This window comes from Cricetulus griseus, assembly GCF_003668045.3.
Source record: "Cricetulus griseus strain 17A/GY chromosome 1 unlocalized genomic scaffold, alternate assembly CriGri-PICRH-1.0 chr1_0, whole genome shotgun sequence".
In the NCBI taxonomy this organism is placed as follows: Eukaryota; Metazoa; Chordata; class Mammalia; order Rodentia; family Cricetidae; genus Cricetulus; species Cricetulus griseus.
The window spans coordinates 202,384,337-202,397,514 of NW_023276806.1; the positions used below are offsets into that span (position 1 = coordinate 202,384,337).

The following is a 13,178-nucleotide window of genomic DNA, read 5'->3' on the forward strand; positions in this document are numbered from 1 at the left end:
GTTCAATATAAGACCTTATACACTTTTTATACAGTGCAAGGAGAGAAACAGGCCATGCCAAGATTAGATGTGGAAAAAGGCAGAGGATACACAATTCTAATTTATCCTCCACCTGCATTTAAAAACTATGAAATAAGGTCATGCCTTCATTTGTAGTGTTCCATATGAGAGACTAGAGTCTCACAGACAGAAAACACATCTTTTGGTTGGGAGCTGTCCTGTGTATCATTTAATAAAATGGTTCCTAGGTAAATATTTAGACTTAAACATGCTTATTAGTCTTGGTCAGTCAATGTTTTTATCTCTGGGGTTGTTTTCTGACTCAAAACTTAACTATAGATTCTTGTAGGTTGTGACAAGGAAGTTAATATCCACCAGCAGGAATGGTCATTGTCTCTTTCCAATAGCTGTTTTCTTAAGAATGGTGCTGGAGAACATCATTTCAGTGATGGACAAAAGTTATCACACCTACTGCTACATTACAAAGAAGGTGAGACTTGACAGCATTTAACAGTTCTCTGGCATAAGCTGGACAAAAGCAGTGGTTGGATGTTTTTAGCTTGTTTTCTGTAGACATCTTCCCCATTAGAGTAGGTGGGTGAGGAAGGGACAGTTGACCAGACTCTACATAAGCAAGAACCGTGTGGCTGAAATGTCCACAAGTAATTAAAAACAATGAGTGATATTTACAAGGGGAAGTTTTACACTCATTTGAACCACTGTGCAAGATTGTGGCTTGATTTCAGTCTTGTCATGTGTTTTGTAAATTTCCATTTCAAAGAGAAGGACCTGTCCCTGCAGTCAAGAGAGACAAAGCTGTGTTCATGCTGATTAGTGCCTAATTCAAACTGGTGGTGTGTACACATATACATCAATACAAAGTTCTTGGTAATTATGCAAAAATTGGAACAGGGACATAAGTGGCTTGCTAGAAGATACAAGGGCCAGCTTGTTTGATTTTAATAGTATCTGGATAACGAAAGAGTGCTCGCATTGCTCCTTGCTTTCAGAAAAGAATGTCATAGCTATTTAAGGATAAGAGAAATCATAATAAAAAGGGCAATGGAAAGGACATCGGGAAACTCTATCATTCTAATTAACTATCTCATTAGGACAGACTTTCACTTCATAATATTTTGTACCAGTTTTGGAAAGTGGGCTGAATTGAAAAGCAGTTTCACCTTGCTCTGGGAAAATGATAATTTGAATCCCCAGTTGGAAACAGAGCCAAAAAATGGAGAAATGTGTACAGACTTCATTTTTTAAGCACACCTCCAGCTTCAGCCCTGACTAAAAAGGTGAATGGTAGGGAAACACAAAAGAGCCTATTCTTTGTGCCTATCTAAAAGCAGGAAGTGATGAATCCCACTGGACAGAGCTTGTGTCTAGCTGATTCCAAAACCCAGTTTCTAGATGAAAGGACCCTGGAGAGGTAGACTTTTGCTTGGCTTTGTTAAGCAAATGATGGGCTTACCTCCAATGCTTCATCCAGCTGACATTGTTCTTTGTTCATTCTGTTCTGTCTGAGCCAGTTTCAGGAGCAAAAGGATGTTTGTTGTTTCAGAACTAGATGCTCTGAAGGAACTTTGGAAACCAAATAGTCCCAAGAACATGCCTTTGAATATCAATGTCCCCAGCACTCCTCTGGCTTTCACAGATAATTCCAGATTATATAAAAATGTCCTAAAATATCTGCTTATTTTATCCCTTGCTATGGCAGTTGCATTTTCAGCAAAGCAAGCAAACATCATTTTAAAAGCCTGAAGATCATGAGGTAAAAAATTAAGTTGAGTCTTATGAAAGACCAAAAAAAAGAAAACAGAGTAATTCTGCTTCTTCTGTGTTTTGAAAGGGAAGGCACCATAAAAGAGAAGGGATATGCTGAGTGTGGAAGACAGAGAGGAGAAAGTGAGAGACACTCAAAATCCACAGAACTAGGCTATACTGAAATGAAAGATATAAGCACTCACTTGTGTGATGAGAAAAGTAGAACACACCCACATCATTCCTTCGCACCTCCCCCTCCCCCATATGCCAGGATGTCCACTATCAAGTGTATGAGTGATTTAATCAGAACCAAAGAAATAGCTGGGACAGCAAGGCCCTAGAGCAGGGCTTCTCAACCTCGCTGGTCCTGTGAGCCTTTAATACAGTTCCTCATGTTGTGGTGACCCCCAGCCATAAAATTATTTTCATTGCCATAACATAATTGTAATTTTGCTACTGTTATGAATTATATAATATAAATATATCTGATTTTCAGGATATCTGATGTGTTACCCATGTGAAATGGTCATTTGATCCCAAAGAAGTCTTGACCCACAGGTTGAGAGTCACTATCCCAGAGAATAGAATACTCATCCTCAAACTATAAGACTGGACATAAATGCTAAGAAGACAAAACATCTCTGAAAAGTTTCATTCAATCTCATTGAAATTGTCATCTGAGTCCTTTCCAGAAAGACCTTGGTGTAGGCCTACAGACAGTTTGCCGTAATACTTTTTCTAAGCATTTCAGAGTTTGTGTATTATGTTGTGGTGTTTGGCCCATTTTGACTTGGCATCTGGACAGGGTAATAAATGGCAGCATGGTTTCATTCTTCTTAGTGTGCCTATCCAGTTTTTCCAACATTGTTTATTTAAAATGCTGTTGTTTATCCAGTATGCTTTTGGCTTCCTTGTCAAACATCGGGTCGGTGCAGTTGTAGTTTAATTCCAGGTCCTCTATTTTAGTCCATTGCTCTGTGTGTCTAATTGTTTGAGTATCATTTTAGCTTTGTTAATATGCCTCTCCAGTCTAATTCAAAAATTACTGATATTGTAATTTTTATTGTTACTTTAGGATAGGATAGGGAGAGCCTTTTGTGTCTTCATACATACATTGGGATATTTTTTCTGTCTCTGTAGAGAATGTTTTTGAAGTATTTGATATGGATTACATAGATTTTAGTGACATGGACATTCTCACTGTATTTAGTCTGGCAATACATGACCATGGAAGAACTTTCCATTCTCTAATGTCTTCAGAATCTCAAATTTTAGTAGTAAAGACCTTTCAAAACCTTGGTTTAGTTTATTCCTAGAAATGCTTGGTTTTTCTTGCTTCCTTTCTTCCTTTTTCTTTTCTCTTCCCTTCTCTTCTCTTTTCTCTTTTTCTGTTGTTAATGGGATTATTTGTCTGATTTCTTTTTCAACAAGTGTATAATATTAGTATACAGAAAATCTGCTGATTTTTGTATGTAGATTTTATATCCGATATTTTGCTTAAAGTGTTTTTTCTCCTTTGAAGACTTTTCAGATAGTCTTTAGCATCTTTTATGATACCATTGCCTGAAAATGGGGAAAATGTGACTTCTTCTTTTCTTTTATGTTACTTTCACTTCTTTCTCCTTTGTTATTACTCTAAGTCTTCAAGGACAGTTTTGAGTGGGAGTGAAGAAAATGGGAATCCTATTATTGTTCACTAATTTTTTAGTTTTTCCCAATTTTGTGAGATGTCAGGTGTAGGTTTGTCACATGCAGCCTCTGTTTTATTGCATTATACCTCTTCTCTTTCTAATTTTTCCAGGATCTTTATCATGAAAAAGCTTTGTACTCTGCCAAAAGCCTTTTCTGCATCTACTGAGATAATCAAGTGATTTCTGTCCTTGAGTATGTAAACATGATGGAATATAAAAAGTAACATGTGTGGAATCATTTTGGAGTCCCTAGAATGATGCCAACTTGGTCATGGTGATTGAATTTTCATATGTGTAGTCAAATTCAGTTTGTAAGTATTCTACTGAAAAATTTTGGATCCTTCTACATCCCTGGGAAGGCCAATGGTTCTCTTGGTTATTTAGTTATTTGGCTTCATGTGGTTGAGATGCTCTGTCACCTAGCATGAGCAACTCTGCAGGAAGCTGGCTTTGACTCTGGATCGTGTGTGTGTGTGTGTGTGTGTGTGTGTGTGTGTGTGTGTGTGTGTTGGATCATAATCATTTACTTATTCTAATTTTTGAAGAATTTCTATTGCTAGTGACTAGGCTTATTTGCATCTTAAACAACAGTGTATAAGAGTATATACTTTTCCTGTAACATTATTTGATTTTGTTCTTGATAGTATGAATTAAAGGGCTAGAATATACTTTTGATATATATTTTTGATATATATTTTTCTGATGGCAAAGAAGTTGAATTTTTAACACATTCATTGCAATGGAACAATATTTGGGGTTAATTGATAAAAATAAGTTTTTGTATATTGGCCCCTGTTCTAATGCTGGTATCACATTCTCACAGACTGATAAATTATCAATTAAAGAAGTTTATTTTGCTTCAGAGTTCTGGTGCAAAATCAAGGGGCAACATTTGGTCAAAGCCCTTTTCCAGACAGAGTTAAGAGCTAATGCAGAGCATCCTATGAGGAAGGACAAGGTTCTGTGTGTGAGCTACCCTGCTCCCTCTTCCTCTTCACATGAATCCACAACATCCACTCATGGAGGCCTTGTCTTTATCTAACCCTAATCACTTCCCAAGTCCTTATTTCTACACAATACAGTTGGATTAAATGTCATGCTCTCTCTGCCCCCTAGTGATTATTAATCTCAAACCTGAATTCCAGAAAAGCACTTTCATAGTCGAAACATGTCATCAAGTGATAAACTGTTATCAAACTAAAATAATTAACAATGTGGAATTAGTGGGTAAATAAAAGAAAACCTGAAAATATATAATATTTCAATATTTGGTAAATGTGTCTTTGCAAATACTGACATGGATAGATTATTCAATAGTTTCAAGAAAGCCGCTAATAAGTGAAAATGAGGAATTAAGTTAGCTTTCTAATTTATCCTATACAATCAAATAAATTGAATATAGATAAATTTTTTATGAAAAACTCAGGTAGTTAAAGCATTAGAAATCACATATAAGAGAGAAAAATTAATAAAGTTGGCAGTATGTGAAAAATAGAAACTTTTCATATCTTTTTAATGACTTTTTATAAGTCAAAATTATTTCAAAATAAAAAGATTAAACAATGGCTCAGATATAATGGAAAGAAACTCAAACATTTTTTAAAAGTTAAAACATTTAAGTATTTTATTACACAAATATTTAATTAAGTTAAAATTATGTGGTGACATCACAATCTGTTTAATAGTAAAAGAACTGTAAGTGGCAAAAGGTAGAGAATGATATTGGTAACCAAATGACATGAAATCTCATTATTACTAACCACAGAGTATTTATTGTCACATCAAAATAGAAGACCTGAACCACTACAGAACACTAGGTGGAGCACGGAGCATACAAATGATATGCCAAGCGAGGAATTCAAAGAACCAGTTAATATGCATTAATATAAAAGCCACCACTTTAATATGGAAACTAAAATATAAAGAAACCTGTGAAATTTCCAAAACTTAAACATTTTTGAAGGAATAGTAATTATAAATGCTTCCATTGTTATTGTGGAAAAATGAATACACTCATAGGCTGATAATGATAAGAAGAACTACAAATCATAATAATAGTTTTTCTGCTAACACAATGAGTCAAAAATTCTGAGGAAAAGGGGAGTCCAAAAATATTTAAGCAATTTATATAATCCCAATAATTATTATTTGCAAATTACAGGTAAGAAAATCAGTTGTACAGAGACCAAGCAATATATTCAAGTACAAACAGGAATGCTTGAGTCTTTCTGACATTCCCAAACACCAAGGATTTCAGTGCTAGTATTTTAAACAATAAATAAAACAAAAATATCAGATGTGATATGAGTCAAAAATAAAACAGGGTTATCATCAATGCTTGGATCTTCTGGGGATATAAATGTGTTGACCTAGTGACAACATTAAGTGTGATATAGACACCCCATAAAACACATCTGAAGTGAAAGGCATGGCACAGCCTTCAAAGTACTCACTATGGTCTATATTGTACATACTATGGCTCTTCACTTCTAAAGGTCTATCTGAACTTTCACCCTTGAAACATTGAGCCACCTAGCTTCTGCTGTATCAACTCCTCAATTTTCACAGAGCTGCTACAGGCTGACTATGGGCTGATAAACATTGTGATTAAATTGATTGAGCAATCAAACATTGCCCTGTGAAGATGTTCACAATAGTAATACACATATTTGTGTAACATGAGGTTTTTCTTTTGCCCAGCTAGGTCCCGCCACTGCTGTAGCCCCCAAATAACACACAGAGACTCTATAGTTACAATGCTGTTGTCCATTGGTTATGATTTCTCATAGGCTAGCTCTGACTTAATTTTTGTATTTTTTGGTTGTTGTTGTTGTTGTTGTTTTTCAAGACAGTCTTTGTGTTGTTTTGGAGCCTGTCCTGGAACTAGCTCTTGTAGACCAGGCTAGTCTCAAACTCAGAGATCCACCTGCCTCTGCCTGTGTTGGGATTAAAAGCGTGCGCCAGCAATGCACGGCTTATGACTTAATTATTAACTCATTTCTAGTAATCTATATATCCCCACGTGGCCTTATCTTACCGGAGATAAGGTCTGGGTCTCTTACTCTGTTGGGGTCTACATCACATCTGCTCAGCATTTCTGCAGAGGAGAGGAGAGGAGAGGAGAGGAGAGGAGAGGAGAGGAGAGGAGAGGAGAGGACAGAGTGATTTCCTGTTTGTTCTTGCTTATATATTGTTATTGCCTGCCATGTCACTTACTGCTTGGATCACATGGCAACTTCTCTTTACTAAATTTCCCAGAATTCGCCTTGTCTCCTAGTCCTGCCTATCTTGCTTCCCTATTGGACAACAGTGCTTTATTCAACAACCAATAAGATAAATATATGTACAAAAGATTTCCCCCGTCATATTTGTAACTTGTTATCCATGTTCTAGAAAGTGCTACATAGGTAGCACTGACCCCCTTGTCTTTACCATGGTTGAGTTTGACTGACTTGGTTTGTAACAAGCCATATTGAAACTTGTAGATATGGTAGATATGTAATTTGAATAAATTCTGAAATAGCAATTGGCCAAGAATCCAAAACTGGGTGTTTTGTATACATGGAATCAAAGAATAATGGCAGGATACTAGTGTACTTACTGGTCCAAAGACAGAAGAAAGTGAAATTCTACCATAAAGAATGATTTTAAGTTTAAAGATACAGGAATGAATCTTAGGTTAGAGTAGTAATCATTGACTATCAAAGGAGAGAAGAAGTAAATACCCCTGGGTATTCACCTTTAGGACTACTAAATGTACAGAGATGCTGAAGTGCTTGAATCATGGATAAATAGAACCACTATTTCATAAACAGCCAACACTCATCCCTAATTATAATAGCATTTATAAATAAACAATGAAGAAGCTGACTATTGGATATTATAGAGGGTTGATTCTACAAGACATCCATGTCAAAGAGCAGAAAGCAAAACAGAGCCTCGGGATATGCTAAGTTGGTAGTGTTTTCATAGCACTCAGGAAGCCCTGGGTCCCATCACCCCCACATACACACCTCATAGGCTGAGCTTGACAGTGTATATTTGTAATCTCATTGCTTGGAACATGATGGCAGAAGGGTCAGAAATTCAAGGTCATCCTTGTCTACATAGAGAGTTCAAGGCCAGCATGGGCTACATGAAACATGGTTTGAAAAATAAACAAAATGTCAAAACAGATCTCATCATTTCTGGCTAAAGTCAAAGCAGTACACCTGATAATTCAAGAAAATCCAAATATCATCCTGTACTAAATGAACATTTTTGTCTGATAGGTTTTAGAAGGTAACTTCTCAGCAACTCTGCCTGCTTTTGTTTTGTAACGTAGTTTGTAGTGATGAAGTCATTGCATGAATTTATCATTGAATATTAGCATTCAACACTTTAACTGGATGTCATGTCTGAAGGTACAATTTGTTAGAGAAAAATTGCCTTATTTCAGTTGCATTTCTTTTCTGAATCAGGACACTTTGAACAAATTCAACTGAAAACAGCCTTTGAAACACTTTAAATAGAGGTGGTGTTTAAAATGACATTTTAATGTTTCATAAAACATTTATTTTCTGTCCACAAGAAAAATCATACATTTAAAATATTTATTTATAGTCACATAATTTATTGATTTCACATGAACACTTCGAAAGACAATGGCTTTGTTTTCTAAAATTTACTGAGTTCATCAGATTTCTTCCTGAACTTATGTATTCAATATCCTCAACTTTCTAACTTTAGTGACCAAGAAGTATGTATCAAAAATTGACTTTTGTGTCATCTTTTGTAACTCTCATATTGTATAACTTAGAGTATTATAAAACTGGATTCAAATATTTTATCACAGTTCGGAAGTTTTAAAAGGAAATATACTACATGTTTTATGCCATGCAGATGCATTTAAATTGATGTTTCATCATTCTTAACTTCTGCCTTCTGGAGAGTATATAGTTCGAGCAATCAAGTTAGGAACATGGTGCATGCCAGGTAAAGCTCTAACACTGACCTACCTCTCCAAGCCATTTTCTTCCAATTTTCCATCTTGTACTGTTTGTACTTCAAGACAAATAGGACTGTGGGTACAGCTTAGCAGCAACAGCACTTATCTTCTGTGCTTGAGGCCCTTGGGTCTGGTGGGGAGGTCCTTCTGCATATATGTTTATCTTATTGGTTGTTGAATAAAGCACTGTTCGGCCAACGAGGCAGCAAGTTATGTGGGACTAAAGTCAAGGAGGATTCTGGGAAATGTAGTGGAGACAGGAGTCACCATGCGAGCGAGGGAAGACAGGATGCATTCCACCGGCATTCCTCCATAAGGTAAGTCTTAGAAAATATAAAGATTAGTAGTTACAGTTGATAATAAAGACTGAGTTAGCACATAAGAAATCCTAGTCATTGGCCAGCAGCATTGTATCTAATATAAGTCCCTGTGTGTTATTTTGATGGCGCACATGGCAGCAGGGCTCCAGCAGCTTGGCGTAAACACTTACCGTTACAAAATGATGACAGAAGTGGGATTATGAACTTCCACATAAAAACTTCACAAAAGCTTAAAAAAGGATTGTAGAAGCAAAAGAACAGACACAAACATGACTTCTTGGTAGCATCATTTTCTCGGGTGGTCTCTGTTTTGCTGGTGACAATCAGCTCCTTTAAGAGAGGTTTCCTGACTCAAAATAAGCAGAAAAAACCACAGGGCTCTTGTTAACAATTCAATGGTGTGTACAAGCAGCTGGATCTCCAAGCTGGCAGCCTGTTGCTTGATGGCAGTATAGACTAAGGCAGTGAGCACAGCTCTCAGTGCTGGCAGTAAACATACTCCCGCCATCTTGGAAAGACAGTGGCTAAAATGCTGCTGCTTTAATTTTAGCAATACTGTTTAGCAGATAAAAGATCTCGTGGCGAGAAAAAGGTAAAGATTTACAGTAAAGACAGATTCAGATGAAGAGAAGCCTTTAAAGGTTTACAGTGTATTTGAAAATATATGTAGGCTTGTGAGAGAAAAGAAACAGGATAAAGTAATTAAAAGAAAGAAAGAGAAGCCACCGGTGGTGGTGGCACACACTGGTAGGATTTGCTGAAGAAAGCAGAGGCAGGTGGATTTCCACAGAGAAACCCTGTCTCAGGAAAAAAGAAAAGAGAAGGAAGTAAAATAAATAGGAATAATGAATAAGCCACATAAAGATGGAAAATGCACAGAGAGTATTGATACTATATGCTATATTGTTGTCTTTAAATTGTTTGATTACTGACGAAAAAGCTACAGCTACTAAAATGCATTTGACTATAGGTGCTGCTAAATTAATCCAACTTATACATTTTAAAAATGCTTTGACTTCAAAATTTAAGTCTAAGGACAGGTTACTTGGGAAAATAGTTTTTGCTTGTGTTTCCACGGAAAATGGAAAGATATGGATTCCTTCCAGACTAATATGGTTTTAATCAAGCAAGACCCACTGAAGCAGTGGCCCAACTGATCCTACATCCAAAACAGCTGAGATGATGCAACCATAGATGACTATGGACAGATTTCTGTGTTTTATCATGATCCCTATGGTATGGACATCGACCCCAAACAGCAGGAAGCAGTTTGGAATGAACAACGCCCAAATTCCAAAATATTGTTTATAAATGTTTGTTCTCATTTAAATGGGGTTAGTTATAAATGGTAATGATCACAGTCAATCTCTTTTTAAAGGAAAAAAGGGGGGATAGGATATAGAAATGAATACTTTGCATTGGTATGGATTTTCATTTATTGATACAAATTTAAGGTTAATTTTGTTATATGTAAATTTCTCCTCTTGTTTCAGTACTGTGTTTATACAGATCTTTTAAAATGTAATGCATAATTAAATACAGATTATATAGTCACCTATAATAATCAGAACTTATAGTTAGGTTAGCTAGGTTTTCTAGATATACAAAGATATATTTGAGATGGATAGATATTCTTCAAACCTTTCAAAGACCAACAGAGTATGGCATTTTAAATGGTTTAGGGTTTTTTTTTTTTCATGACAGTGAGACACAACTGCTCCTGGTACACCAATTACGTCAGAAAGGAAGATGGGTATCGAAGAAACTCGTTATAGAGTTTGTTTTCAACATGGCAAGATTAGCCATTTGGGCAAGAAACTGCTCTTGCTTGGACTGTTTGTTTCTGTATAAACTTGACATGCAGGACCCACAGGAAAGTGACTGCTGAACTTATAAAACAAGATGGATAGTCCTGAAGGGTTCCTGCTTCATGGAATAGTCTGCCAGACATTCTGCAGGACACAGAGGAAATTGAAGGACAAACTGCCAATACAGGTGGACAGTTTAAAATTCCCTGATTCATGGAGAAGTCTACCAGACACACTGTGGCCAATAGACTGAAGATGATGTCCCAACGTTACAGAGGAAATTTGGGTGACTGCCCAGGTAGCAACATGTCTCTGTCAGATCTAGAGTTTATATAGTATCCTCCTGTGGTCTTTGATGGAGTTGAAGACAGATATTTATGGTTATAGCTTTCTTTAGTTATTATAAAAGGTAAGCTACATATAAGACTTTAGACTCACAAAGATAGGATAGATTATCGATAGAGTATTTTCTTTAAATCTTGCTAAATGTTAATGGACTAAATATCGTAACTATAGTTCTTACTTGATAACTGTTTTGTTATATATTTTACTGTGTTAATGTTAAAACCCTTTTTATTTAGACAGAAAAGAGGAGATGATGGGGGAGGTCCTTCTGTGCATATATTTGTCTTATTGGTTGATAAATAAAGTACTGTTGGTCAATAGAGAAGCAAATTAGGTGGGACTAGGAGTCGAGGAGGTTTCTGGGAAATGTAGTAGAGACAGGAGTTGCCATGTGAGCCTGAGAAGACAGTGTCCTCAATAAGGTAAGTTTATAAAATATATAGATTAATAATTATGGTTGATACTTAAGATAGAGATAGCAGTTAAGAAATCCTAGTCATTGGCCAGCAGCATTGTACCTAATTTAAATCTCTGTGTGTTATTTGGGGACCCATGTGGCTGTGGGGCTCCAGTGGCTGGCGGGAAGACTTATCGTTACAGGGATCAGTCTTTAGCACATGAATATTAAAAATAAGAAAGACTGCAAAAACTCTACACCTTATTTAAAGATAATCTAAATGAGATTTCCCAGGTTTTAGTATCTTGCATATACATGACTATCAAAGTCAGGAAACTAAAATTGATACAGTTCTATTTGTTGTAATTCATATATTAAAGGTCTTCCAGAGACCAGCTTGGTAAAAGCCTTTAGCCTCTAAGAAGTAGAGTCTACTGGGATGTATTTATGTGATCAGTATCACAGCCTGAGAAAAGACAGCAGACATCAGACCCTTCTTCATTCTATCTTTGGCTTCTTCATACATACTTCTTCTCTACCATACAGCACTATGTTCCATAATAGGCCAAAAGCAGTAGGACCAACTACCCATAGACTACATACCTCTAAAGTTATGAATACAATTAAGCTTTCTCTCTCATTCATTGATTTCAAGTGCTTCATTACAGTAAAGAAAGTTAGCTGATATCCTATCATACAGCTAGTGTGTAATGTTTAATTTGTCCTAGTCTAGATGTCATTCATATTTTCCAGGTTTTCTGGTGAAGAACACATTGCATCTCATAGATGTGTATCTCAGCTTTCCTTTACTAGAGAAGTTCATTTCTTAGTTGTTGTTTTTGGATTTTTTTGGGGGGGTTCATATTTCTATTTGTGGTTTTGTCTGTTTTCCTTAGTTCAATAGTCACTATAATAATGTTAGGAAATGAGGCCTTCTAAGTGGTAAGGGAGTCATTGATAATCTTCAAGCAGAAATATGTTGTAAATTAAATGGATTAATGTTTCTGCAGGAACAGAATAGTTACTGTGAACGTGATGTTTTGAAGGGGAGTTTGCTCCTGTTCTTCTGTCTTGGGCACATTCACTTGTCCTTCTACCTTTTTTCAATGCAGCACTTGAAGACTTTGACCAAGTAGTGTTCTGGATCTTGGACTTCCCCATGACACAAGCTTCTGATGTTTATTCTTTTACAGTTAGTGGCAACCTGCTTTACAGCAGTAGGAAGTACACTAGAAAAGGTTCCCAGTGTGACCAGATCTCAATACAAACACAAAGTGGAATCATTAACATTCTTTCCTGATAGACATTGAGTCTGTCTGCACTATTATAGTTTTCTGCCAAATCGAGACTGAAATGAGTAATTCTACTAGAAGGCTCTTAGAATCTCATACTCAGTTTCATCTTAACTTTACCCCATGTCTGTTTTCTTCTTATTGTCTTTAGCTGGGCAGAACAGAAGAGTTGTTACACACATGGTTGAGGCAGGCCAGAGAGCAAGAGAACTGGCTCTGCTCTGTGCTGCCTCTTGCATCAGGTGAGCTAGCCAGGGCAGTGCTGGAGAGCTCACATGGGTATGAGGATGAGGGAAAGCTGGCAGGCTGACCAACCCAGATAACACCCAGTACCAGAGCCACATAACCAGGGTTGTAACTTGCTGTCGTCGCCCCACCCCCAGACTCCAATGTGCACCTCATCTGTGAGTTTCTTGAGCATGTGAAAGGGCCAGATCTACAGACTGAAAACTATAGGATCACTGTGACACAAGGAAACAATAGGATATCCAAGAGGAGTCCCAGTGAGGGCCCGGTATCGATAGTGTAGCAGAAGCCAGAGGCCTCAAGCCAAACCAATGACTAATTGCAA

General features: G+C 36.7%; 1 long non-coding RNA gene across 1 annotated transcript; it reads left to right on the plus strand.

Annotated features, from left to right (window-relative positions):
- Positions 1-232: 232 nt before the first annotated feature.
- LOC118239446 lies at positions 233-3,682 on the plus strand. Its single transcript, XR_004771580.1, has 2 exons — positions 233-490; positions 3,569-3,682. It is a non-coding gene; the product is annotated as an uncharacterized LOC118239446 (long non-coding RNA).
- Positions 3,683-13,178: the final 9,496 nt, after the last annotated feature.